Source organism: Myotis yumanensis, unplaced genomic scaffold (genome assembly GCF_028538775.1).
Source record: "Myotis yumanensis isolate MYYU_CA2020_CCGP unplaced genomic scaffold, mMyoYum1.0.hap1 SCAF_8, whole genome shotgun sequence".
NCBI lineage: Eukaryota > Metazoa > Chordata > Mammalia > Chiroptera > Vespertilionidae > Myotis > Myotis yumanensis.
The window spans coordinates 48,164,601-48,191,643 of record NW_027223759.1 but is presented as its reverse complement, the minus strand read 5'-3'; the positions used below and the strand labels follow the sequence as shown (position 1 = coordinate 48,191,643).

General features: G+C 42.0%; 1 protein-coding gene across 1 annotated transcript in view; it reads right to left on the bottom strand.

The window, feature by feature from the left end:
• Positions 1-27,043, bottom strand: part of STK39 (serine/threonine kinase 39) — a 279,377-nt gene that overhangs the window by 71,036 nt on the left and 181,298 nt on the right. The window lies entirely within an intron of this gene.

The window sequence follows — 27,043 nt, the reverse complement described above, 5'->3', positions numbered from 1 at the left end:
CAGGGCTCAGGCAACAAAAATTTTTAAATAGGCGCTTATAATTACATGGTTTAAAAAAACAAAAGGAACAGTAGAATACTGTGTACAACTAGCCCTCCAACCCTGTCACTCAACTATCTGGTTGCCCTCACAGAGGAGCTCAATACTTCACGCAAAGTCTGAACAGACACCAGAAAACTCGACATACCCAAAAGGAATGCATCATTTTTCCTTTCAAATCAACTTCTCTCTCTCTGCTCCTTGTGGCAGTAAATAGTGGTAACATCCATCTAGCATGACCTATGGTTATACCCCCTTAAGATTTCTCAAATCATCTATTTCTCTGAAACTCACTACTGACCAAGGACTGGTCACTATTATCTGCCAAAGAGAGAATAAGTGACTTAGTGAACAGAGGATATTTTATCCACAATCACGGACCCACCCATGCACACACAGAGAAGTTAGAAATGTATAGCAAAAGGAAAAGGGACCTATTGAGGGACCTGTTATTCAGGGTAATCTGTTTTCTTTATTTTTATTTTTTTGCTCTTAATCTTCACCCAAGGATATTTTTTCCATTGATTTTTAGAGAGAGTAGAAGGAAGGGAGGGGGAGAAAGAGAAAAACATGGATGTGAGGGACACATCGATTTGTTGCCTCCTACATGTACTCTGACCGGGGCCAGGGATCAAACCTGCAACCCAGGTACATGCCCTTGACCGGGAATGGAACCTGCCACTCCTCAGTGTGCTGGCTGACACACCAGCCACTGAGCCCTACCTTCCAGAGCATCAGGGTAATCTTTGACAGAAGAATGTGTTGTAGCCCAGGAAGAAAACTGTTGGACTTAAATAAGATGTGAAAAACGATGCCAGTAGAATGAGCTGAAGGATGCCTATCACGTAAGGCCAGAAGCAGAAGAATCAGGAACAGAAAAAAGCAGATCCCATGGCCAGGCCGGTGGTTGCTATGACACAGCCTCTATGCTCCCCTCTGGGCTTTCCTAGAGCCGAGTCTTGAAGTCAGGTAACCAGGCCGCCGTAAAACTGGAGACTCTCACCTGGAGACCAGTCAGCTGGGCTCAGCCGCAATTCAGCCATTCACCCCTAATCTTCACTGTCCTCTGCAGGAAAGAGGGGAGATAATGCTTCCCTCATGAGTAGGATGAGCTGTGTGAACACTGTGTGGACCCCCTCGCACTGCTGTTTGGCATGACGGTGCCTTATATGTTGAGGCACACAGAAGTAGGGGGGAAGTCATGGCTCTAGTCCTTAAAAGAATTTACCATTTACTCAGAGAATGACAGCAGACACAGGTAAAACTACCAGGAAAACCTCAAGTTAAATAAGTTCTTAAAATAGTAGTCAAGAAGGAAATACCAGACTAATTCAGGCAAAGGGGCATTTCCTCCCTCACTTCATTCACCCTTAACATTCCTGTCAAGTCAATCTCCTTGGAGGTCGTAAAGGTCCAATCATGGAATCATAAAATTTCACACCTGGAAGGGGCCCTAGAAGTCACCTAAGCCATTTGCCTCATTCTGCAGGGGAAAAAACTGAAGCCAAAGAGATTAATCGGCCTGCTTAGGATTACACAGCTGGTCAATTCAGGCCACACTTCATAAAAACCTATTGATCACCTACCAGGTGTCAGGCCTACCCCAGGAGCCATTAATGGCAGAAATGGCACCCAAACATGGGATGAAGATTTCTGGATGACTGCTTTCTGTTCTCCATTGGTGGTTCCCAAAGTGCAGGCAGAAAGAATCCCCTCCTCCCCCCGACCCCAATGACACCCCTGCCCCTGGTTGAGAAGTACATGCAGTGAGAGAGGTCACAGAGGAGGTGTTCCACCTATCACTGAGGTGGTGGCAGAAACAGCGGTTGAGAGCCACTGCTGCGCCCACGAGCACCATGCTCCAAAGCCCTGACTGAAATGGAAGCTCCCCTAGACATATGTATATATATCCACACACCATGAGCCATATGCTCCAAGAGTGTATGAACACTGAACCATATACCTACCCCCCACCCCCAATCCTTGGCCTTGCATTTGCTTGCCTCAAAAGAGCCTTTGGGACCAGTGAGCCTCCTAAAAAGTGAAAGTGAAAATTCCTTTCAGCCTTGTACTTCCAGACGCCCAGAAATATGCCTATGACCTAGGAATTAACAGTTGGTAGCATCCAGAATTCTCATCGATAATGAGCCATGCAGCATCACACAGTCATATAGATCAGGAAGTCCTCCTCCTGTCCCCTTTAAGAACAGCAAAAAAAAAAAAAAAAAAAAAAAAAAAAAGGCAGGGAATAACATACATATGTATATGTGTGCACCCACATGCAATGTTTTCTTCAAATACGGTATTTTGACATATCTTAAGGAATCTGATCTTCCACACTGGTTGTCTGCAGGTTTTTCTACAGCTAAAACCTCAGGCTAAGCACCTGATGCATCCCACTGGCTATGGGGCAGCCAGAGGGACCCTTTTAGATTGGTAACCTGCAGGGAGCAGGCTGGCTGCATCTGATTCACACAGCTGATGCCTAAATGAGAGGTGCGCGGGCAGAGCCCTGCATAGAGAAATTGATGCTCTGTAAAATGTTGTGACGCCAATGAACAAATCACATGCAAAAAATATTATCGTAAATAACTGCCTTTACTGTCTACAAAGAATACTTTCCATCTGGAAATAATCCAAACTATCTCTAAGTTTTTTTTTTTCTTTAACAGAAACGAAACTATCTCTAAGGTTTTTTTTTATCTTTAACAGAAACCTCTTGTAAATCCCCATGCCTGCCAGGTACAGGGCATGGCTGTTTCCTCACCCTCTCTCTACCCCCTCTCCAGCCTAAACAAACAGATTTCTTTTTTCTCACCAGTACATACTTTGGAAAATCATGAAAAACATTTCAGCCTACAGCAAAGTGGAAAGAGTAATAAAACAAATACACATGGCCTATCATCCAGAACTTTTAAAATGGCAACATTTCGTCATATTTACTTCAGAGCTTAGTACATAAAATTTTAATACTGTTTTACCTACACAATATAAAACTGAATATGCTGCATCCCAGCTGTGGTCATTCATGAGTGAACAGATTACTGGGTACGGGCTCTGCTTCCTGTCAAGATTACAGAACTCTATTTTCATCGGCAGCAGCCCTTTTCAGATTTAGAATGTCCTGTGAATATATTTATTGAACTGATTTTTTAGCTGGAGGGTGAAAGGGAAATGGAATAGCCACATAAAAACTATAATCATATGTACAGCTGGTAGGAGCAGAAACATTACACCTAGTCAGAGTTCTCATCTTTTAGCAGAGGAAAACTGTTAAGTGCACTTATTCGTTAGGGGTTTTGTGTATGTCTCTGGATGGAAACCCACTGACATAAATATAGAAGCAGCCTTCGTTAGCATTATTTGTACTTGAAAGTTTGGAGCGTGTTAGGACTTCCTGCAGAAAACTCAGACTCGTTAATGTTTCCATGATGGATACCTCTCCTCAACGCACCAGGCTCCCATGTCAACATGCCAAGTCCATTACACTAAAAATGTAAAGGCAGCTCTGACCCATGGATTCCATAAGTATCCACTTGGGCTCTAGACATCACGTCATGGCAGATATATCTATTTATTTATTTGTTTTTAATCCTCGCCCAAGGATATTTTTTCCATTGCTTCTCAGAGAGAGTGGAAGAGGGGAGAGAGAGACAGAAATATTGATGTGAAAGGACACATCAATTGGTCACGCGCCCCAACCAGGACCAGGGATATAGCCTGCAACCCAGGCATGTTCCCTTCAGTGGGAATCGAACCGGTGACACTTCAGTCCCTGGGGTGATGCTCTAACTACTGAGCTAATTGGCTAGAGCCTGGCATATATATTTATATAGATCAATACAGTATACGGAGAGGTGTTTGGTCCAGAATGAGTAAATTTTCAAGGTAATGGAAGTTGGCTTCTCTAAGGTACAAATCGTTACAAACTCAAATTATTATGGGCAATTATCCCTTCTTTGACAACAGTTTATTTGGTTTAATTCTTGCAAAAAGGATGGTAAGTAGTTTCAAAATTAAACCAAATATACAATTGAGCATTTGATTGTTAAAAACAATAGAATGGTGAAAGAGACACTATACATACTGGATATGGCATTATGCCCACGGAGCACTGCATTCAGCTTTGCTCGAAGCTCAGGAAAAAAGTGGGGAGGGATATTGCATGACACAGTCCTTACTCTATCAAAAAAGAAAACATGCGAGGCAAAGTTTTCCCCTTAGCATTAATACCAAGGAGAAACTTTTATGGAAGCCACTTTGTAAGAGACACTGAGTAATGTCTTCAACTCTGTGTTGTAAAAAACAAACTTTTCTTTCATATAAATGCCTTCAACTAGGTGGCACAAAAGATGGGAATGTTTTCTCCCATGTGCTGAAGGCACAATATTAAATCTTACCTGAGTAATGGCATTTCTGCTGAGAGTGGAAATAATATAGCTGAGGTACATTGTTTCCTGGTGATTTGCCTCAATAAAGGAAGCTCCAAGAACCTGAAGAAATGAATGGCCTATGTAGACTGCTTCCTGATGCCCCGAAAGTATCTTTGTCAAGTTCTGCAATGGGCGATTCCATGACTACACACTGACAAGTGTTCGAAGGCGCCTGACAAGTCTGTGTGTTGATTAAACATAGATTTTTCACCTTCGCTAAAACATGCACGAGAAGCAGGGGTCACATTCTTCTGTGAACATGTAGGAGGCTGACTTACCTCCTCCCCTAGAGGGATGGCTAACTGCTAAGGGAGGTGGGCTGCAGGGTATCTGAACTTCAAAAGCAAGCTCTATGTCTGGCCAAGAACTTGCATGCATGCTCAGCTGAACACCAAAAGTGGTTGCTTGGGAACAGAGAAAGGGTAACATTTTACTTAGAAGTTTTAAAGAATGTGTGCTACTAATCAAGAGGGTTAAAACCATAAAAGAGCCCTGACCAGTTTGGCTCAGTGGCTAGAGTGTCGGCCTGTGGACTAAAGAGTCCCAGGTTTGATTCCGGTCAAGGGCATGTACCTTGGTTGCGGGCACATCCCCAGTAGGGGGTGTGCAGGAGGCAGCTGATCCATGTTTCTCTCTCATGGATGTTTCTAACTCTCTATCCCTTTCCCTTCCTCTCTGTAAAAAATCAATAAAATATATATTTTTTAAAACCATAAAAGAACATTAGGATAAGCTGCACTACTATGAAGTGAACAGACAACTATAAAATTCTTTAAACTTTAGCCAGGTGATCACAAAAGTAGCAGAAACCATGTTCTATTTTAACTTTCTTATTCTTGTAATTTTCCTACTAATTTATATGTATAGTCATATCCAGGGAAGGCTATATTAAACATCAGCATATTTCAAGGGAAACTGATAACTTTCAACTAGGTTTAAAATACCCACCCAACAAAAGAGGAAAGTATGAAGGACAAATGAATAATCAGTGTCCTCTAGGTTAGAAATGTAAGCAGAATCCACCGGGCTTTCCCACAGGTAGTGTCTTAAGACAATCAAATTAGTGATAGATGAGAATGAGCAAGTGTTTTCCCTCCTGATCCATTACACAGAAATGGCCTATAAGTAAGTGTGTGTCCAGTCTAGGGTGGGTGACCCTTTGACAAAGACATCACCAAACCTCACGCTGGATTTCCCTGAAATTACTTCAGCAAAATAATCTTTTTACTTGGCATCTGACAGGTTGGTGATGGGCATCAGGAGGGAATAATGTCTGTTAGAGCACATCACAGCCACACTTGTCAGGAGGCTCGATTAGGGCAGGACTTTCATTCTGAATAATGTAAAAAAAAAATCCAACACTTTCTCAAGGCAAACAAAACAAAAACAAACAATAACAAAACCCCATCCACTCGCTTCAGGTTGTGTGCTTCTCTGACAGTGACGGGCACTGACTCCAGGGCTGAAGAAGCACGAGGAGCAGGCGGGGACCTGGCAGCAGAGTGTGGGAAGCTTCCTTCGGGTTAACAGACCCCAGAAAGGCCAGGGGATGGGAAGGAGTACGCTACTTGCATGATGTGATTTAAAGTGAAGGTTAATATCTGAAGTGTCTCCAGGTATTCTGACATTTTCTTTTTAGATCTGAAGATTGCCCCAGGGAGAGAAGGGAAACAGGAGCTCGGGCTCATCTGCTCCTCAGGGATGCCCCTTCAAAGGCCCCACTGCTGCTCTCGACACACAGCTCTTCTCACTACGGCTGGTGGCCCTTCAGACAAAACCACCGTGCAATGCCACCTTCCTCTCATCTAATCCTGGCCAAGTGTTTAAATGTTGGCATTTATACCTTTAGTTAACATTAAATTTGTTCTTGGTCTTTGGAGCACTAATCTATGGCACTCATTATTACAATGTTTCAGGGGGGAAAAAACACTATCCCCCCCTTCAATAGTCCCAGATAAAGTAAACAAAATAGCATTGATCACCTGGCATAGAAGTCAACCCATTCTAACTGGAACATGCCAAGTACCCATAAGTGGTCAAAACAGGAAAGACCCTGGCTTAATCCTGAAGCTAACTCTGCAACGGTGCAGCTCCACTCCGCCATGAATGGCACAGCTGAGGACAGACCCAAAAGAGACTCATTGTAATATGACCGCATTCTAGTGCTCAAAACAATTGTTTGCCTGTGTTCAAATATGTGCTGTTGTCAAATAAAGAAATTGATATTCATGTGTGAGTCATAGAAACCATGTTTTATAGCTTCACATTTTGATGATTTTTAAAAATATATTTTTATTGAGTTCAGAGAGGAAGGGGGAGAGAGAGAGAGAGAGAGAGAGAGAGAGAGAGAGAGAGAAACATCAATGATGAGAGAGAATCATCAATATGCTGCCTTGCACTGAGGATCAAGCAATCCAGGCACCTGCCGTGACCGGCATCGAACCCTGACCTCCTGGGTCATAGGTTGACACTCAACCACTGAGCCATGCTGGCGGGGTGAAAACATGCTTTTTTATTAGATCCACTCAGCCTGTCATAGCTTGGTTTCTGAAGACAACATTCTTGAATTTAAATGCCAACTGTAACATTGACTTATAACATTAACTGGCTATGAGACCCTCTGGCAATTCACTTAACTTTCCAAGTCTTAGTATCTGTATCTGTAACATAAAGCAGTGACAGCAACTACTTCATATGTAGCTAAAAGGATTAGGTGTGAGACGGCATGGAGAGTGACAGACATACAGCAAGCACTCAGTCAGTACTGGTTAAATAATAACAACCGTAAGAATAAATATAATCTTCAGCCATTGAGTTCTCCATGTCCAATATTGGGCCCTGCCCTGAGGTCCATTCTTTCTCATCCCTTCACCTCACCTGAGCAGGAAGGTAGGTGTCCGGACCTCCACTGAATCCTACAGTAGCTTCTCACCATAAACCCCAACATCTATAGCAAGACTTCAAAGGGTACAGGTCTCTATATCCCCCCTAAGAATCCCAAGAATCCTATATAATAAAAGGGTAATATGCAAATTGACCCTAACAGCAGAACAACTACTGGACCAGTCACTATGAAGCGCACTGACCACCTCTTGGTCCCTTTCCCTGGCTGGCAGGCTCCGATCACCTGATGGCCACCCGTAGTGGGGGCGGAGCCAGCGAGCAGGCAGGAACAGCCGACCTCGCGGTCCCTTCCCCTGGCCGTCCGGCACCAATCACCCGATGGTGAACTGGGAACTGGGGGTGCGTGGGGGCGGAGCTGGCTGCGGGCAGCTGGGGAAGATGGCCCTGATCGAGGGCCAGGCCTAGGGACTGTACCCAAACATGAATTTCGTGCACCGGGCCTCTAGTGCTTGAATAAATGTGGCCTGGTCATTTGGAGTTGGAGAATGGCACTTTCCAGTTGAGGGTTGAAAAAAACAGAGCCAGATAACTGGGGCTGCTCTGGAATCCTTGGTAATCCTCAGAGGGTGCATAGACACCCGAGGACCAGAGAATTCTCCTGGTAATGAGAATGAATTATTCTCTACTTTTTTTGGTCAAATCAAAGATCACAGTATATGAGGAGGTAGAGAAGTATAGCAGTTAAGATGGAAATATGACAGAGTAGGGTAACGTTTATTTAAGAACCAGCTCTGGGCAGGTGCCCTCCCCAAACCAGTTTTAAGTGCAATAGAAAAAAATAAACCCTTGCTGCTGGGTAGAGAAGCCGTATAGCCTCAGAGGCCAACCCCAAAACACTGCCACCCAGAGGCTGAGCCACAAACTGACTCTTAGGTGAACACAAATTAAGGCAGTCTGGATCACAAATACGGCCTGCTTTAAAATCAGGACTGTGATTTACAACACGGAGGAACAGTGTATCGCAGGGAAATTCAACACTCTCCAGAATACCTGGCAGGACTAAGGCGAGCCAGGCTGAAGAGTAGAAGAACCGAAAGAACTTTACTACTGCAAATTTTTTCTTTTTTTGCCTTTTAACTAAGAAACCATTTTTTTTCTTTTTCTTCTTTTTCCATCACCTGATTTTACCCTTTTAATTACTACATTTTTATTTTTAACCATTATTATTACTGCCACCATTTTACCATTTTTTAAAGCGCCATTTTATTTTCTCTCTCTTTCTTTCTTTTTCTTTTTTTTTTATTTTGGGAGTAGTGTTCTCCATTCTATTTTCATCGTTCCTTTAGCATCAATTTTCCCTACCTCAATTTTACCTCTATGCTAAAACCCTCTTCCTCACTTTTCCCCTTATGGTGTCCTGTTTCTCTTACTTTATTCCTGCTTTAGATTTTCCCTATTTCGTCTTTTTACCCCCTGTCTAATTTCACCCTACTTATATATCCTATTTCCAATCCACCGCTCTAAATCCTTATACACCTATACCTTATCCTTCCTCACTATCCAAATATTTTTTTCTCTTATCTTTCTATTGTTTTCTTGATTGTTGAATATATTGTTTTTTTTTTGTTTGTCTGTGGTTTTTTGGGGGTTTTTTGTGCTCGTTTTGTTTTGTGTTTTTTTTTTTTTTCTTTTTTAGGACTGGTTGTGAGGTTGTTTTTCTTTTTCTTTTTCTTTTTTTCTGCTGGTTTTTCCCCTCCCTCCCCTCCCCCACGCCCCGGCTATTTTTGTGCTTCTGTTTCCCTTGCCTCTCTTGATATCATTGGTTGTTTATAGTTTGCATTCATCTCCAGGGATCTGTTGCTGGAATTTGTTGGGATTAGTGGCAGTTCTACCAGAGTTTTCTCCTCATACAAATAGTCTCTCCCCCTCTTCTACTTCATTCTCTCTTTTCGCTCTTTTTTTCCCCCCTCTTTTTTATTTTCCCAATTTCATTTTGGCACTTCTTTTTTGTTATTTTTTTCTTATTTTTCTTTTCTTTTCCTTTTTCTCTTTTATCTTTTTCTCTTCTTTCCTCCTTATCCCCTAATTCTCTTAATTCGAGTGGTCACCTTTATTTGGGTTATTAATATCGTGAATATATTTGTGTTCAGTGCCTGGTACGTTGTCCCTTGTTGTGATGTATTTTGTGCCTTTAAATCAACACAGCAGATCCAAGCAACAGCAGCCTCCTGATCACCACACCCTCTGTCTGAGGAACAGCAGCTGTACGTGAAGCCTCCCCCCACCAGCCAGAAGAGCCACCACAGCTGTGAACAGCACCCACCAGAGGAGCTGCTGCCAACTGAGGAGCAGCTGCTACCGCAACCACCCAAGAAGCAACCACAGCCCAAGGAGCCACTGCCACCCAGGGAGCAGCCACTGAACGACTCAACATCTAGATATGTCAGTGAGATCAAACATGGGCAGGCAAAGAAACCCCCAAAGGAAAGAAAAGGAGGACTCGCCAGAAAAGCAGCTAAGTGAGACAGAGGCATGCAACATGACAGAAAAAGAATTCAGAATAAGGGTCCTAGCGTGCATAAACCAGATGGAGGAAAAAATCAACAACATATGCAAGAAGCAAGATGAAACAGATGAAAAAATCAACTACTTATGCAAGAAGCAAGAAGAAACAGATGAAAAAATCAATAACATATGCAAGACCTAAGAAGAAATGAAGAGCGATATAGCTGCAATAAAAAACACCATTGAAAGCATCAACAGCAGACTAGGAGAAGCAGAGGACCGAATTAGTGAATTAGAAGACAAGGAAGCAAAAACACCCAAACTGTACTGCAATTGGAGAAAAAAATTAAAAGACAGGAGGAGAGCCTAAGGGAGCTTTGGGACAGCATGAAACGAAACAACATACGAATAATAGGGGTGCCAGAACAACAGAAAGAGGAACAAGGGTTAGAAAACCTACTCGAAGAAATAATATCAGAAAACTTCCCTGAGGTGGGGAAGAAAAAAGTCACACAAGCACAGAGAGTCCCAAACAAGATGAACCCGAAAAGACCCACACCAAGACACATCATAATTACCATGGCAAATGTTCAGGACAAAGAGAGAATCTTACAGGCTGCAAGAGAGAGACGGAAAGTTACATACAAGGGATCTCCCATTAGATTATCAAATGATTTCTCAACAGAAACACATCAGGCCAGAAAAGAATGGACGGAAATTTACAAAGTGATGCAAAGCAAAGGACTGAATCCAAGAATACTCTATCCAGCAAGGCTATCATTCAAATTTGAAGGGGAAATAAGAAGCTTCACAGACAAAAAAAGTCTAAGGGAGTTTATCACCACCAAGCCAGCAATGCAAGAAATGCTAAAGGGACTGGTGTAAAAAGAAATAAAAAGCTCAGAAAGAAAACAGCCACACAAAAAAAGAAATGGCTACAAACAAGTACCTTTCAATAATAACTTTAAACGTAAATGGACTAAATGCTCCAACCAAAAGACATCGAGTGGCTGAATGGATAAAAAAAACATGACCCATACATCTGCTGTCTACAAGAGACCCACCTCATTAGAAGGGACTCACATAGACTGAAAGTGAAGGAATGGAAAAATATCTTTCAGGCAAATGGAAAGGAAAAGAAAGCTGGGGTAGCAATACTTATATCGGACAAAATAGACCTCAAAGTGAAGGCCAGAAGCAGAGATAAGGAAGGCCACTTCATAATACTAAAGGGATCAATACAACAAGAAGATATAACCCTGGTAAACATTTATGCACCCAATGCAGGAGCACCCAAATACATAAAAAAACTCCTGGAAGATATCAAAGGAGAGATCGACAATAATACAATCATAGTAGGGGACTTTAATACACCACTGACATCACTGGATAAGTCCTCTAGACAAACAATGAGCAAAGAAATAGCAATCCTAAATGACTCACTAGATCAGATGGACTTAATAGACATCTTCAGATCACTTCACCCCAAAGCCGCGGAATATACATTCTACTCAAGTGCTCATGGGACAGATTCAAAATAAAAATAAAATAAAAATCTAAAAAAAAAAAGATGGAAATATGCCTAACGTATGCAAACCTTCTGCCAGATGAGAATTCCTTAAGAAAAGGGACACAAGAAAAGCATCCATTTGCCAGTATTTCTGGCAACTCTTTTCCTTTGCACCAGAAGGCAGAGCAGGGCACATGTCAGTCATACTATATGCTCTCCACCATCCAGGGCCTCTTTGGACAGGGGCAGGCCTGAAGGAACAGTGCCCCAAGCTCAGAGTGCTTTTTAATTGTGGCTCCCATCATCACTATTATTAGGGCCCTGTCACTCAGAAATGCTCTCGGCTGTCAGTGACAGCATGGGGTCCTGTGAAGATAACATTCCCATGTTTTGTATTCTGAACATTAAAAACCAGTTTGGCTCACCAAATGAGCAGCGGGTGCCACGCTAATTATGTAACTTTTCAGAACACTAATAGGATCTCCCACTGGGCCAAGTGGGAGGGAAAAAAGCATGGCACTCATTTTTAGCTGTGCCTCAGCATACTGACCTCCTTCAGCCTGTTGATGGGGCCATTAATAAAACATTTTAAAATGACCTGAAAAAGCTTTTTGTGAACTAGAGCCTGGATCTGGCTGCCAAACAGCTGTGTGCTTGAAAGACTTGGAAGTGGTATCCTAGTTGGCTGTTGATGATACAAGCCTGTTCTGGGAACCTCCTGTATCCAGAATGCTGTTCACACTTTTGATTCGTTACAGATGAAAAAAGATTTCCACTCTTAAGGAGTTTTCAAAGCCAGAAATAAGGATGCCTCTGATGATGCCCTTGCTTTACTTGGGACACGTTAGGATGTGATTTAATTTCACTTCCGTACCTGATGTGGGATCACCAACATGCTTTCTTACAAGCTCCTTTCAATCTATATATATATATATATAAAAGCCTAAGACACTGAAGGATTGGTTGACCAGTTGATATGATGCGCACTGACCACCAGGGGGCAGACACTCAATGCAGGAGCTGCCCCCTAGTGGTCAGTATGCTCCAATAGCCAACCTCCCACAGCTGGACAACCTCCTGGATGCGCCCCTCCCTCCCATCAGCCCTGATTGCTGGCCATGTCAAGGGACCCCACCTGTGCATGAATTCGTGCACTAGGCCTCTAGTTTTGGAATAATAATTTAAAACAAAAATATTACCACTCTTACAATTCTAAAATATACTAATGGGTAGTTCTTAAAAGAAAATCAGAGAAGAGTTTGACCTTTTACTTTGCCTTTCCTTTCTTCTGACAAAAATAACATAAGTAGAAATATGCATCAAATATAATTCTTTAAACTTCAAACAAAATACATCATATGCCATTTAGTTGAGTAAACGTGATCAAATCTGGGAACTAAAGGAGAAGTTACTGACGGTGAGTTAAAAATGAGGTAAGCAGAGCAACTCATTCAGTTTAGCTACACAGGGGACACACAGGCAAGGTGCAAACCTGGGGAGGTGAAACAATGCACCGTCTGTGCTCAGTGAGCTTACATCCAATCCCAGAATTCAGGCCTGGAAAGAAACGCCACAGGCTGAGGTGCATTAGAGAGTTTAGTGTGCTGTCCCTCAGGAGAACTCTCATCCAGACGCTGGGACCATGAAAGCTTCTTTCTTTCAAATGTCTACCCTATCACACCCTGCTACTCTCCATCCCCACCATCCTCTCCTTAAACACACGTACTTAAAGGGTAAGGGCACTGCTTATGCTATGAAGTTAGAGGGAACAGAGCCAAAGTCATTCCCAGATTCCACATTTCCTAAAATGAACTCATAAGTATATGCTGAGCATAGAGAAAATTCAAGTCTATCAAACTACGAACAAAATGCCTGAGGAATTTCATTGTCACTTTGAAAGTTTCTGACATTAGGACAGATGAGAACAGGTTTACCGAGGAAAAATGCACAACGCAGAGTATTTTCTGTGGGATTAGCCCATGTCCATGTGGCAGTGCTGCGAGGCTATACAGGGAAAGGGCTTAGTGCCCTCACTGAAAGATGACGAGGCTGGTGAAGGAGGCTCACAGAGTGGGCTCCATCCTTACCTGTTCTAGTGATTGTTCATCACTAGAAGGTTAACAGAACTCCAGCAGAGTCAGAAACATATAACCATGTGCTTTCAGGGTAAAACAGGTGTCAAATTACTGACTTCTTCCAGTGTCAGGCAAGCCTGACTCTGGCCCTCGAACTGAGAAAACAGTATGGCCCAAAAGCTCTGCCTAGCTCTCTCTAAAAATGGGCTTAACTGTTCTTATTGGAACAAAAAAATGTTGATTCAGAAAATTATACAACAGGTTCATGGGTAGAGATTTTAAGGGGAGAAGGTGACATATCTCAGAAGAGCAATATCCCCTGGATACTCATAAGTCAAGGGTTTCCCTCAGAGGCATTGCTTCTGCTTTTACCAGCCAGTTAGGACACCTAGCGACACTCAGGATTCCTATTGGCCACATTAGAAAAGGGCGGAGGCAAGAGCATGCGCAAGTCTTTTTAGGGAAAAGTTAGGAAAGGAGAAGAAACAAAGAAATGGCTATGAAGAGGCTGCTCCTCAGTGTCTCATTATTAAAGGGATCATTTGAGAACACTCACAAGAGATAATAATGCTCACCGAGCTTCAGCAGGTAATTGCTAAGAACAGTAAGTTCCGAATAACCTAATTTCTTTCTTTGCTATCATCACAATCAACTTTCAATTCCAGAGGAAAGCCTTAGGCTTGCTTTGTTAAAACTAATACACATTTTTTGGACATGGTGTGAATCCTTTGAGAGTAATAATAGAAATACCAATTTCCATCTACAAGGAATAAGTTATTTTACTGGGCGTGGAAACCCTGTAATGATCTTAGAGTCTTGTCATGCCCCCTCTGACTCTGTCCACATGGGGATTTTGAGATTTGGCTCAGCAGAAATGCAAACTGAAAAATCTAATCACTGCTTTTTAATCTAGCCAATTAAATTAACAAAGATTATAAAATGATAATAGGAAATGTGAAATCTCACAAGGATACAGTCTATCAGACCTTCCTTCGCTGCTATCAAGAGTATAAATTGATATTACCTTTTGGGAGGGCTAGTTGGCAATATGTTTCCAGAATTTTAAAAGAGTTCTATCCCTTGACATATCAATTCTACATCTATGAATCCAACATTAAAAAATGAATTAAACATTTACCTTTTTTTGAATAAGAGTAATCTTTAGAGCATTTCTTTTGTAGCAAAAATCTGGAACCAAATTAAATCTCCCATGATAGAAAGTTAAATAAATTGCAGTGGAAAAACCACAGGATTCAATATACATAGTTATTAAAATGTTATTTATAAAGAAATTTTAATGACATATGACATGAGAAATGGTGATAATGTAATACTAAGTGTAAAAAGCAAGTGTAATATAATTGGAATAATAATAAAAAAAAAGCTGAGTAAAAGAAACAGAGGAATACACCAAAATGTCCATCGTGCTTATCCCTGAATGGTGGTTAGATGGGTAATTTTTTTAAAAAAATATATTTTATTGATTTTTTACAGAGAGGAAGGGAGAGAGATAGAGAGTTAGAAACATCGATGAGAGAGAAACATCGATCAGCTGCCCCCTGCACATCTCCCACTGGGGATGTGCCCGCAACCCAGGTACATGCCCTCGACTGGAATCGAACCTGGGACCCCTCAGTCCGCAGGCCGACGCTCTATCCACTGAGCCAAACTGGTTTCAGCGGGTAATTTTATTTTTTATAAGTGTCTGAATTTTTCAAATTTCCTGTAATGAAAACCTATTACTTTTATAATGCAGAGGAATAAAAAGTTTCTTTATAAAGACTCACTAAGATTTGAAAGAGAAGCTGTGCTATAATTCATGATCATTTTGTGTAAATCAGGAGAAATCAAAGTATAGTACATATAAAGATTTGGTAATGAGTATTCATACCAGCATTAATCATAATAGTCCAAAACTGAAATAAAAATGTCTACCCACAAGTGAATAAAGCAAGAAAATGGGGTAAGTCCATATAACGCAGTGATTATCAACCTTTTTCATCTCATGGCACACATTAATTAAAATTCTGCAACACACCATAAAATATATTTTTTGCTGATCTGACAAAAATAATAGGTGTGATTTTGATTCATTCACATCAGACAGCTGTTGTGTTGGCTACTGTCAATTTTATTTGACAATCTAAGGGAAAAGAGGTCAGTGCCCTGACTAAACAGTCAGGTACTGCATGTTTTAAGAATTCATGTGCACACAGTTGAAAGTTGCTGATATAATGAAATAATACTCAGCAATAAAAAGGAAGGAGTTCTTCACACATGCAACAACATGGGTGAATCTCAAAATAATTAGGCTTAGTGAAAAGAGCTCTCTTTTAGCACATGGAAACTCAAGCTGCACACGCCCCCTTAAATTTATGCATTATGCAAAAAGAGGATATAATACATCTTCTAATATATTCTAACATATCAATTCTATTTTCAAATGGCTCCTTCTAATTTCTTTCATGAATACATCTAAATAATACCTGGTTTTTAAACTACTTGGTATTATGCCTATTTAACATAGCATATCGGTAAAAATATGTTTCATTTATTTTTTAGCAAGTGTTTACTAGGCTCTGTTTAGGCAGAAACTGTTCACATAGCTGTGAACAAAACAGACCTGGATCTAACAAGTAAAATACTAGCATGCTAAACCCAACGTTATTGTTTGTGATGATAAAAATTTGCTACCACGACAATGAAAAATACCTAATCTTTCCAACTCTTGAAGCCAAAATCTTGCAGATGTATTTAGAATGCAGCACTTAATGTAATCAAAGTTCCAAGGGCTATACCTTCGGGCTTATGGAAGAGGAAGCCATTGATCACATCTACTTGCAAAGTGGTCTGCCCATACTAAAAGCACGTCTCCTTTACTGTGTGGTTTAGAATATTGGGGTATAAGTTGAATAGTTGGGAAAAGGTATCAGAGGCTCATTTTTTAAAAATTTGCATGATCTATCCCCACTGTTGCTTCTCTGCAGCACATTTGCAAATGATGGCTCCTCTGGATGACAGACAAATCAGCCTCCTGAATGTTCCTATGAGAACTGCAGCATTGCTATTGCTCATATAACAGCTACACATAAGAATTCTCTTCCATCAGAACACTGCAAAAGGGCTTTTTTTTTTATTGTCAAAACTCTTATCCTGGACTAACCTCTCCTTCCAAAAGCACTTCCTTAACTTCTCTAAGCCAAGGCCCTCTCAGGGTTGATCAGCAGAAAGAAAGAAGACACGAACTTAAATTAGCCCCTAAAGAATTAACTTTATGCTGTAATTCAATGAGGACAAGCCCTTGACTTCTAAGGAGGGTCAATCTAAGAAAAAGCAATTCAAGAACACTTGCACTTTTTGCAAAAAATAAAATAGGTCAAATTTTCTGCTATGTTATCCAACATTCTTTATAGAAAGAACCATGAGCCTGACTGATGTGGCTCAGTGGTTGAGTGTTGACCCATGAACCGGGAAGTCATGGTTTGATTCCAGGTCAGAGCACATGCCTGGGTTTCGGGTGGGTGGCATACTCTCAAAACACTTATTTTGTGGAGCATATAAACCTTCCCGTGATTTTACATGAATTAAATGTCCAAGTCCACCGGCATTCCTTCATGTAGAGCCTGCAGACTGGCTCCTGTGGGGTATTTCTGGCCTCTGACAAAGAAGGTCACAAAGCCAGGTACAGAAGAAAGCAGATCTGAGAATTACGCCTGAACCAAAAGCAACTCAGAAAGGAAATCCAAGAGGTTCAGCAAAACAAACCAGTCAAAGATAAGAAGCCAGAGTGTGATCGAGGGCTCTGGGAACGGAGCAAAGGAAGCAAGCAGGAGGCAGAGGCTCCGGAGAGAGACTGCTGGTTGAAGCTTGTGGGGCTTCAGAGGACTTCTGAGTTAAATGCATAAGTTTTACTGTTTTGTTTTTATATCTGTTCATGTCTCCTAGCTTGAACCAGTGCTTAACATCCTTCCCTGCTCCAATTTTCACAGATATCTAATTATTTCAATGACCAATAAGCAGAAGTTAAAAACTAAAACAGGGGTGAAATGCATAGTAATTACTTTGTGAATACCTATGGCAGTTTTCATTCTTCTGCTCTGCTGCTGGATTCATATCAGCCCCATCTATTCAGGAAAGAGTTCTCCATCTAGAAATTACCTCTGCACATAGACTACACTCTCCCGTAGACGTGAGCAACCGGCCCTCGGCATATTCAAAACAGCCAACAAATACATGACAACACAAACACACATGTCAAGCCAGGTTAACACGGTTCAAAGGTAGGGGTTTGATGCAGTCTGGCATTCATGGAAAATAATAGCAGCAGCAACAGGTTATAAGGGCCTTAGTTCTAGCTCCCTTCCTTCTAACCAAGGAGATTTTGGGGGGTCTATGGGTGGGTTTCTGAGAATCAGCAAACCCATCTAAGCTGCACACAAAATGCTGTGTAAATGTTAGGTATTCACTGGGGGGGGGGGGGGGGAGGGAAGGGGGGGGATGCCTTCGCTTAATCGCTTAATCTGATTTTTAAAAATCTACAGCCATCCCTCACAAAGGTTAAGAACTGTTACCTTTTCCATCCAGCCGCCCCTACTGCCCGACTGCACCCAATCAATTGTCAACCACCACAAACTACCACAACACAAAGGCTACCTTTCACTCAGAAAACAGGGCACGTTCCCTTTACCTTTTAACTTGACTCACTTTTGTACCCCCAAGCACACTGCTTGACATATGGTGGGCACTAAGAAATTGTTTGTTGAATAAACAGAGTTAATTAACCTGAGGAATTTTATGTATTAGTCTCTGATAGCAAAACAAAAACAAAAACACACAAAAAAACCCACCAATAACTAATAGAGGCAAGTCTAATCTGGAAGCTAATGATTCCTAAGTTTTAATTGAAAATAAACATAAACCGCAGTGATAGGAGCAATTAAGTGTGTATGTACAGAAAACGGCAAACAAGCAACCCTCCAGATATAGCTAAACAATATTTCCCTGCTTGATTAAATCTCCTTGCGGCTGCTTCTAAACCTTAAAACAGGGAAGCAATGCGGGTGTGAGTTTTCTCTGCAGATCCTCCTTGCAGGAGGGACGCGGCAGGGAGGGCTCCTTAGCTTACAACGATGTCGGAAGCACAGGACAGGCCCCCCCTCGGACCCTGTCAAAGCCCCTGCGAATGCCACCACAGTCCTTTGTCAGTCCTTTCCTGGTTTCTCTGCTGAACTTCCTCATAAGCACATGCTACTCTGTGAAGATTTTTAACTTCTCACACTTTCTGACCTTGTGCTTTGGGCAGCATTTTTATGTATACTTGAAATATAAGGGGTTCTAAATTCCATTTTTTATATGAGAAAAGGCTGCAGATTGTCCAGTAGAGAAATCCCCCAAGGTGAGAACCACTTTAGGTAAATTAATGCCACATGATTCTTTATATAAGAACAATAATAAGCATGGGCATTATTATTGAGGATTTAACTAGTGAAAAGCAACCTTCAAATTGGGGGCAGGACAGCAATTTCTAAAAATAATTATTCAATTCTCTAGAGAGGTTGTTTTAAAGCCCTGTTCATATATGCAACATGTTATAATACATCATTTTTATTTTATTCATTGCCTCGCTTTTAAAACAATTATTCCATTTATTTAAACAAACAAAAAGCATTTCTCACCCCCCCCTCACCCCCCCATTCTTTGCAATGTTCTCTGGTGTCTATGAGCTTGGTATGTTTTGTTTTGGATTCCACACATAAGGGAAATCATACAGTACTTGTCTTTCTCTGACTACTTCACTTACACAATGGCCTTAGGTCCCTCCTGTTGTCACAGGGCAAGATCTCATTCTTCATTGTGGCTGGATAACATTCCATTAGATGTAACCATTTCTTTATCCATTCAACCACTGATGAACATTCAGTTGTTTCCATATCTTGGTTATGTAAATAATGCCGCAATAAACACGGTGGTGCACATATCTTTCTGAATTAAGACTTTTCATTTTCTTTGAATGCCCAGAAGTAAAATTACAAGATCATGCGGTAGTTCTATTTTAAATATTTTAAGGAACATCCATACTGTTTCCCATAGTGGCTGCACCAATTTACATTCCCACTGACAGTGCACAACATTCGCCTTTTTCCACATCCTCAGCAACACCTGCTATCTCAGGTCTTTATGATAACAGATATTCCAACAAGTGTGAAGTGTTATCTCAGTGTGGTTTTGATTTGCATTTCCCTGGTGATTAATGGCGTAGAACTGTACACTTGAAACCTATATAGTTTTATAGGTTTAAACATTTAATTTAAAAATAAATAAAGGAATGCAAATATGTAAAATCCTGAGGGTCTGCAAGTGTAAGCCCTGCTAGCCGCCAGGTAATGTGGAGGTGTCCCTGGTGGCAACTGCAAAAATCGGGACTCCAGACAAGTGTATAAGCTCCTTTCTGGGAGATACCAGCGAGCTGGAGCATGCCAGGAAGGCACCCACAGCCTACCATCCTTTACAGCAGCTCACAGGCCTCTCAATGTATCCATTAGCCATTTAAGATGTGTCATCTTCACATGGCTCCTTTTCTTCTGAATTATGCAGCATAACAATGGCTGATTTCATATATATATATTAGAGGCCTGGTGCACAAAAATTTGTGCACTCGGGGAGGAGGGGGGGTCCCTCAGCCCGGCCTGTGCCCTCTCGCAGTCTGGGACCCCTCAGGAGATAACAACCTGCTGGCTTAGGCCTGCTCCCGGGTGGCAGAGGGCAGGCCCAATCCCTAGGTGCAGCCCCTGGTCGGGCTCAGGGTAGGGCCGATTGGGGGGTTGGGGCACCGCCCCCTGTCACACTCAAGGCAGGGTCGATGGGGAGGTTGCGGCACCACCCCCTGTCACACACAGAGCAGGGCCAATCAGGGGGTTGGGGTGCTGCCCACTGTCACTCACAGAGCAGGGCCCATCAGGGGGTTGGGGAGCTCCCCCCTGTCACGCACAGAACAGGGCCCATCAGGGGGTTGAGGAGCTCCCCCCTGTCACTCACAGAGTAGGGCCGATAGGGGAGTTGGGGCACCGCCCCCTGTCAGACACAGAGCAGGGCAGATCAGGGGGTTGGGGCACCGCACCCTGTCACACTCAGGGCAGGGCTGATGGGGAGGTTATGACGGATAGGGAGGTTGTGGCCCCGGCCCCTGTCACACACAGAGCTGCAGGGCGATCAGGGGGTTTGGGCACTGCCCCCGTCACGCTGATCCCGGTGCTGGGAGGCCTCGCGGCTCTGCTGATCCCAGTGCTGGGAGGCATATTACCCTTTTACTATATAGGATAGAGGCCTGGTGCACGGGTGGGGGCCGGCTGGTTTGCCTGAAGGGTGTCCTGGATCAGGGTGGGGGTCCCCACTGGGGTGCCTGGCCAGCCTGGATGAGGGGATGATGGCCGTTTGCAGCCACACACCCTTCAGGGTGGGGGTCCCCACTGGGGTGCCTGGCCAGTCTGGGTGAGGGGCTGAGGGCTGTTTTCAGGCTGGCGGGTGACTGAAGCTCCCAACAACTCCTTTTTTTCTTTTTTCTTTTTTATTCTGGGCCAGCTTTAGCTCTGAGGCTTGGCTCCAGCTCTTAGGCCTCGGCTGCTGGAAGCAGGTATCTGGTTTGTTTGGGTTCTATAATCGAAACACTGTTTCAACTCCAGCTCTGAGATCCCGGCTGGCTGAAAGCAGGTTTCTGGGGTTTTGTTTAGCTTCTATATTTGTAACAATGTTTCAAACTGCAAGCTCAGAGGCCGGCAGCAGCAGGCGGGGAACGTTGGCTTCCTCCGTCACTGAAGCAAGCAAGCCTCATGTTCGCTTCAAGCTGCCTAGCTGCTGGCCGCCATCTTGGCTGGCAGTTAATTTGCATATCACCCTGATTAGCCAATGGGAAGGGTAGCGGAGGTATGGCTAATTACCATGTTTCTCTTTTATTAGATAAGATATATATATATATGTTTTTATTGATTTCTAGAGAGGGAGGGAGAGAGAGGAGAGGAAATGAGAGAGAGAGAGAGAGAAAGAGAAAGAAAGAAAGAAAGAAAGAAAGAAAGAAAGAAAGAGAGAGAGGGAGGGAGGGAGGGAGGGAGGGAGGAAGGAAAGAAGATCTATCGGTTGCCTCCTGCACAACCTCTACTGGGGATCAAGCCTGAAACCCAGGCATGTGCCCTGACTGGGAATTGAACCAAGGACCTCTCAGTTCCTGGGGTGATGCTCAACCAACGAAGCCACACTGGACAGGGCAACAACTGCTGACTTCTGAGGAACAGGGACAGGTCCCTGAAATGCTGTTGAGTGTATCAGGGTATTGTTAACTGGATGGCAGAGATCGCTTCCCTTTAAGGTAAACTTAGACTTAATGGACCTTTCCACAGTTTCAACACCAATAACATAGTAAAGAATAAAAGGAAAAAATAGTCATTTCCTTATCAGTCAACATGCAACTGAAGTCCAAGGTCATTATGAGTGTTGGAGTCCTTAAGCAAGGACTTAATGAACATCATAAAGTCAATTCCAGCCTTAGAGACGTTCCCGAGCATCAGCTTGGCTTGTCATCAAAATCTTGATAAAATACTAAAATATGATCCTAAGTCTGTTTATAGAAAAGATGAAAACTCTGAAAAGAGCAGCCTCTAGTAATTTTCTAAGAAACAGAAAGTACAAAAATACCAGGAGTTTACAAAAACAGAAGAAAGCAGAAGATTAAAATGTACATGCCACCAAATCTACCAGCACCCAAATTCACACACTCTCTGCTGCACTGTGGAGGGGGCAGCCCAGTGAAATTAATGACAACTTTTGGGAATGGTAAGGAAAGACTTCTAGACAGAAAGAAGATGGTAATGAACATGTTGGGCATGGGCCACAACAAGACGCATACAACTGGGGGAAGGAAGCTGAGACTGCAGCATACCATAAACTTGGGCAAACCCACAAGCCATACTTCAAAGCCCCAACACAGTAACAACTCTAACAGGACCACTACCAGAAGGGTAGTTATTTTAAATTCTCTTTTCAAATAAACATAGAACAAAAATAAATGAATACACTGAAGAGGAATAAACCTGATAACAAGGACAAGAGAACAAAGCAGTGCGTAAACAGCAAGCTCCTTACGACTTCTAGTTAATATTTGAAAAGTAAAGGTACAATTCTCAAGTATGTGTTCCTCACTTATCCCTTAGAAACTGTGACAGACTCCCCCAATGTTAGAGAATATAATGATTTATTTCAAAATTCAGTCTGGTTAAAAAAAAATCAAGTTAGTCCTAAACTGTGTGTGGGTACATTTTCACATTGCCTCTCCATTCCTCCCACTCCTGCACACTGCAGGGCACAGCTGGGAGCTGCAACAGCACAGCTGGAGGCATCACAGCCACTGCCTCCTGCCTCACACACTCCCACAGTCCTCACAACAGGGCAGACAGGCAGCCTCGGTGGACTAGTCCAGTGACACAGATACAGGTATTTGAAAAACAACACCATTTATTCGCAATTATATTTATTTGAGCAATTCATCACACGCTGCCTAATATAATAATTTAATGTTTCCTACGTTTATGTCTTTAATTCCTTAAACTAAAGTGTTTTATGATCCTTAAAACCAAGGGTTATGTTTCATGATATTCCCCATGGCAACTTGCCTAGAAGTGGTTCAGTTTACATGAGGATGAATGACTATCAGTGGATACTGAGGGGATCTTTTCCTGTTGCCTGAGAACAGGTTCCCAGGACACTAAGCTCAAGATAAACAGGCATCAGGTGCCCCACATTCTAAAGAGTGCTGCAAATGTTAGAGGTCTGCCACTCCAGCGCTTATTAACCACTTGAGTCCCAAGCAGCGCAATCGCGCTGCTTGGTATTTCTCGACATAAAATAAAACAAGCGCTATCATGCTGTTTGGGTCTTTTCGTACTCATTTAGAGAAAGCGCGGTTGCGCTGTTTGGGATTCTTTGACAGTGTTTTTTCAATACCCCCTGGGACTCAAACGAATCGTATGTTTTCTCGACATAAAATCTCAGAAGCGCGATCGCACTGCTTGGGACTCAAACGGTTAATAAATGGCCAAAATGGCTATGCTAGACCTGACCATGACCTCAGATTCCCTCGGCCCCTATCTATAAAAGCAAAATGGGGGAAGGAGCAGGGCTGAGATACAGAATGAGAAGAAGCCTTGAGTTGTAAATTATCAGTCCAGCGAGTGTGCTGGACCCCTCACTACCAAGCCTACTGAGGAGTCTCCCAAAGAGTCACTCAACACATCAGAGGTACCTGCAAGGAAAGGGCAATGGTATCTCACTCCCCAGATGCTTATCTGCTTATGTGGAAATTTTATCAATTGGTCCTATCCCTGACTACCTGAACGAGGAGAAGAAAACTAGTGAGACATAGCAGAGCAGATAGAAGGAGCAGCAATTGAGATTACAGATAGGCATGGCTTACTGTCCCAAAGAAGACAGCTGGAAGGCAGCCAAAATCAAGCCATCTGGCCATAGCCCTACTCCCAGGGACCTCTTTCCCACCTGCCCAGGTGAAGGAAAGAAATGGAACTGGCCCAGAACTCTTCAGGGTGTTCCACCCAGTTCCTCACCAAAGAGCAGCCCTGCATAAATGGAAGGCAATCAATAGGAAAAACTGACAATTAAGAGGAGAAAGTTGGCCTGGACGGCATGGTTCAGTGGTTGGATGTCAACCTGTGAACCAGGAGGTTACGGTTCAGTTCCTGGTCAGGGCATATGCCCAGGTTGTGGGCTCGATCCCCAGTGTGGGGTGTGCGGGAGGCAGCCAATAGATGGTTCTCTCTCATCATTGATGTTTCTCTCTCCCTCTCCCTTCTTCTCTGAAATCAATAATATATATATATATTTTTAAAAGAGAAAGTTGTGCAGAAAGGGGAGGGGGAAGGAGCTGATTGTATCCCCTTTTCAGCCAGAGGGGACAGGTGAGGGAGAGGATAAAGGCTAAATTGAACCTAAGATTGAAGTCTGGACTAGACTCAACCTCTTATACCTTAACTGACTGGAAAATTATGTCCAATTGCCCAGTATGCCATCAAAAGATGAGAATGGAAGATTCAACAAAGCTGTTTGAAGTCAACGACTAACGGAAAATAAAATCTTCATTTTTTACATCAGAAAGTATAGATTATCCAATAAACTGATTGCAAAAGAATGAATAAAGGGTTATTGAATAACTTGTAGCCCTGATTTTTTTCAGTTCCTCATTTTCTTTTACATCTTCTGGGTGAAGGAGATAGAATATTTTGAGAACAAAAAAAGGTTCCTTTTAGTTACCTTGATAGTGCTAAAAATACTCTAAGCAAATGCTACACTTCCCTTCAGTCGAGCAGTTAGCCTAATGCAGTCAAAAGGCCAATGTGACAAGGATCCTTGGCGTGATTTACAATGTAAGAGTTTCAAATGGTATATCCCATGCTGTGGCAATAAACGTTCATTTTAAGGCTCTTAAAGGCTTAATACTTCATCTGAACATTCTCAGAGAAAGCTCCATCTTTGCAGGAGGGAGCAAAATGGTACAATCAAGCAATAAAAAAAGATTGTATCAAAGTACAAGAACCCAACGGCATTTTCACTGAGCTGACCTTCCATCTACTCCACTGAGAGAAAATCTAGAACCAATTTCAGACAAACTGGCGAAGTTTGATTGTACTGAATACCCAGAGCTTCTCCATTAAGACAACAAAGCAATCAGCTGGCACACAGACAAATTTTCTATGTAGGGAATTGGAAAGTCATCGTAAAGTACCCACTGCAAGCTGCTCTGACTCATGCAATCAGTATGAATACCTGGCCCAAACACCTGGCTCAAGAACACCTTTCCCACTTGGTGTGGGAAACCAAGACCAGACTCCTAGGGCTCCAGGTGTCAGAGAAAGCGGTTTACTCTCTTACTCAGGGCAGAAGCCCTCTAGCACTTCCCTGGAAAGAGAGATATGTCTGCAAATAAAAATGAACCAACGGGTTCTGCGTAAGACTTATGTAAGTATTTTGTGGCCAGGTATGCTTTACAGCATCTTCAGTTTCCAAATTCATTAAAAACTCCACCAAAACTCATATTTTCTTTTGGAGATTAAAGTTACTTAACTACTTACCTCACTTGGGAAACTCCCTGAGATAAGTAGGTTACCAAGAGCTCTGAAGAGAATTCCCAGTTACTCTACGTAGCCAAATTCTGATCCTTTTCAAGGGATGGGTTTTTATGTTGGTGCTGTTACATAAAATACAGTGGATATGTTCTACCTGTTCCCCAGTCCCTGCTTTTAAGATCAGCTAAGTTAATGATAAAAACTTTCAGGAAACTAGGAGTAGTGGGAACTTCTTTATATTTTAGGTAAAGAATATCTAAAAATACCTACACCAAAATAGGGTACTTAATGGTGAGGAACTCAAAGCTTTCTCACTAAGATCAGGTAGAAGGCCAGGATGTCCCCTCTTACCACTTGTTTTCAACATCATCCTGGAAGTACTAGCTTATGCATTAAGATAAGAAAAGAAAATTAAAAGCATACTGATTGGGAAGAAAGAAATAAAACTGTCTTCACAAATAAAATGATCATCTAAATAGAAAATTCAAAAGAAACAGACAAAAAATACTCCTGGAACTAATAAGTAGTAATAGCAAGGTTACCGGATTCAAGGTTTAAATACAAAATTCAATTGCTTCCATTGTTTATATACAAAACAATGAATAAGTAAAGCTGGAAATTAAGAACATAATATCATTTACATTAGCACTCAACCCAAAAATGGAATACTTAGTTATAAATCTAACAAAATATAGCAGTGGGCAAAAGTAGGTTTATAGCTATGGGTTCACAAAACACTGAATTTTTCTTGCATTATTATTATTATTGTATTACATGAACAACTGTAAACCTACTTTTACCCACCCCTATATATCCAAGACCCATACAAGAGAAACTACAAAACTCTAATGAAAGAAATTAAAGAACTAAATAAATGGAGATATACTCCATGTTCCTAGATAAAAAAAAACAAAAACAAAAAACACACACAAAAAACCCACACCATATTGTCAAGATGTCAGTTCTTCTCAACTAGATTCAATACAATTCTGATCAAAATCCCAGCAAGTTATTTTGTGGATATCAACAAACTTACTCTGAAGTTTATATGGAGAAGCAAAAGACCCAGAATAGTCAATAAAATATTAAAGGAGAAGAACAAAGTTGAAGGACTGTCACTACCCAACTTTAAGACTTATTATAAAGCTGCAAGAATCAAGACAGTGTGGTATTAGTGAAACAGATGAAATAGAACAGAGAACCCAAAAAATATGCTCTATGAATAGAGTCCACTGATCTTTGACAAAGGAGCAAAGACAATAGAATGAAGCAACTATGGTACTTGAACAACAGGATATACACATGCAAAGGAACACAGACCTTACATCCTTCATAAAAGTTACCTCAAAATGGATTATAGGCCTAAATATAAAATGCAAAACTATAAAACTGCTAGGAGAAAACACAGAGGGCCTTGGGTACAATGATGCCTTTTCAGATAGAATACCAAAGGCACAATCCACGAAAGAAATAATTGAAAACCTAGACTTCACTAAATCATTTGCAAAAGACATA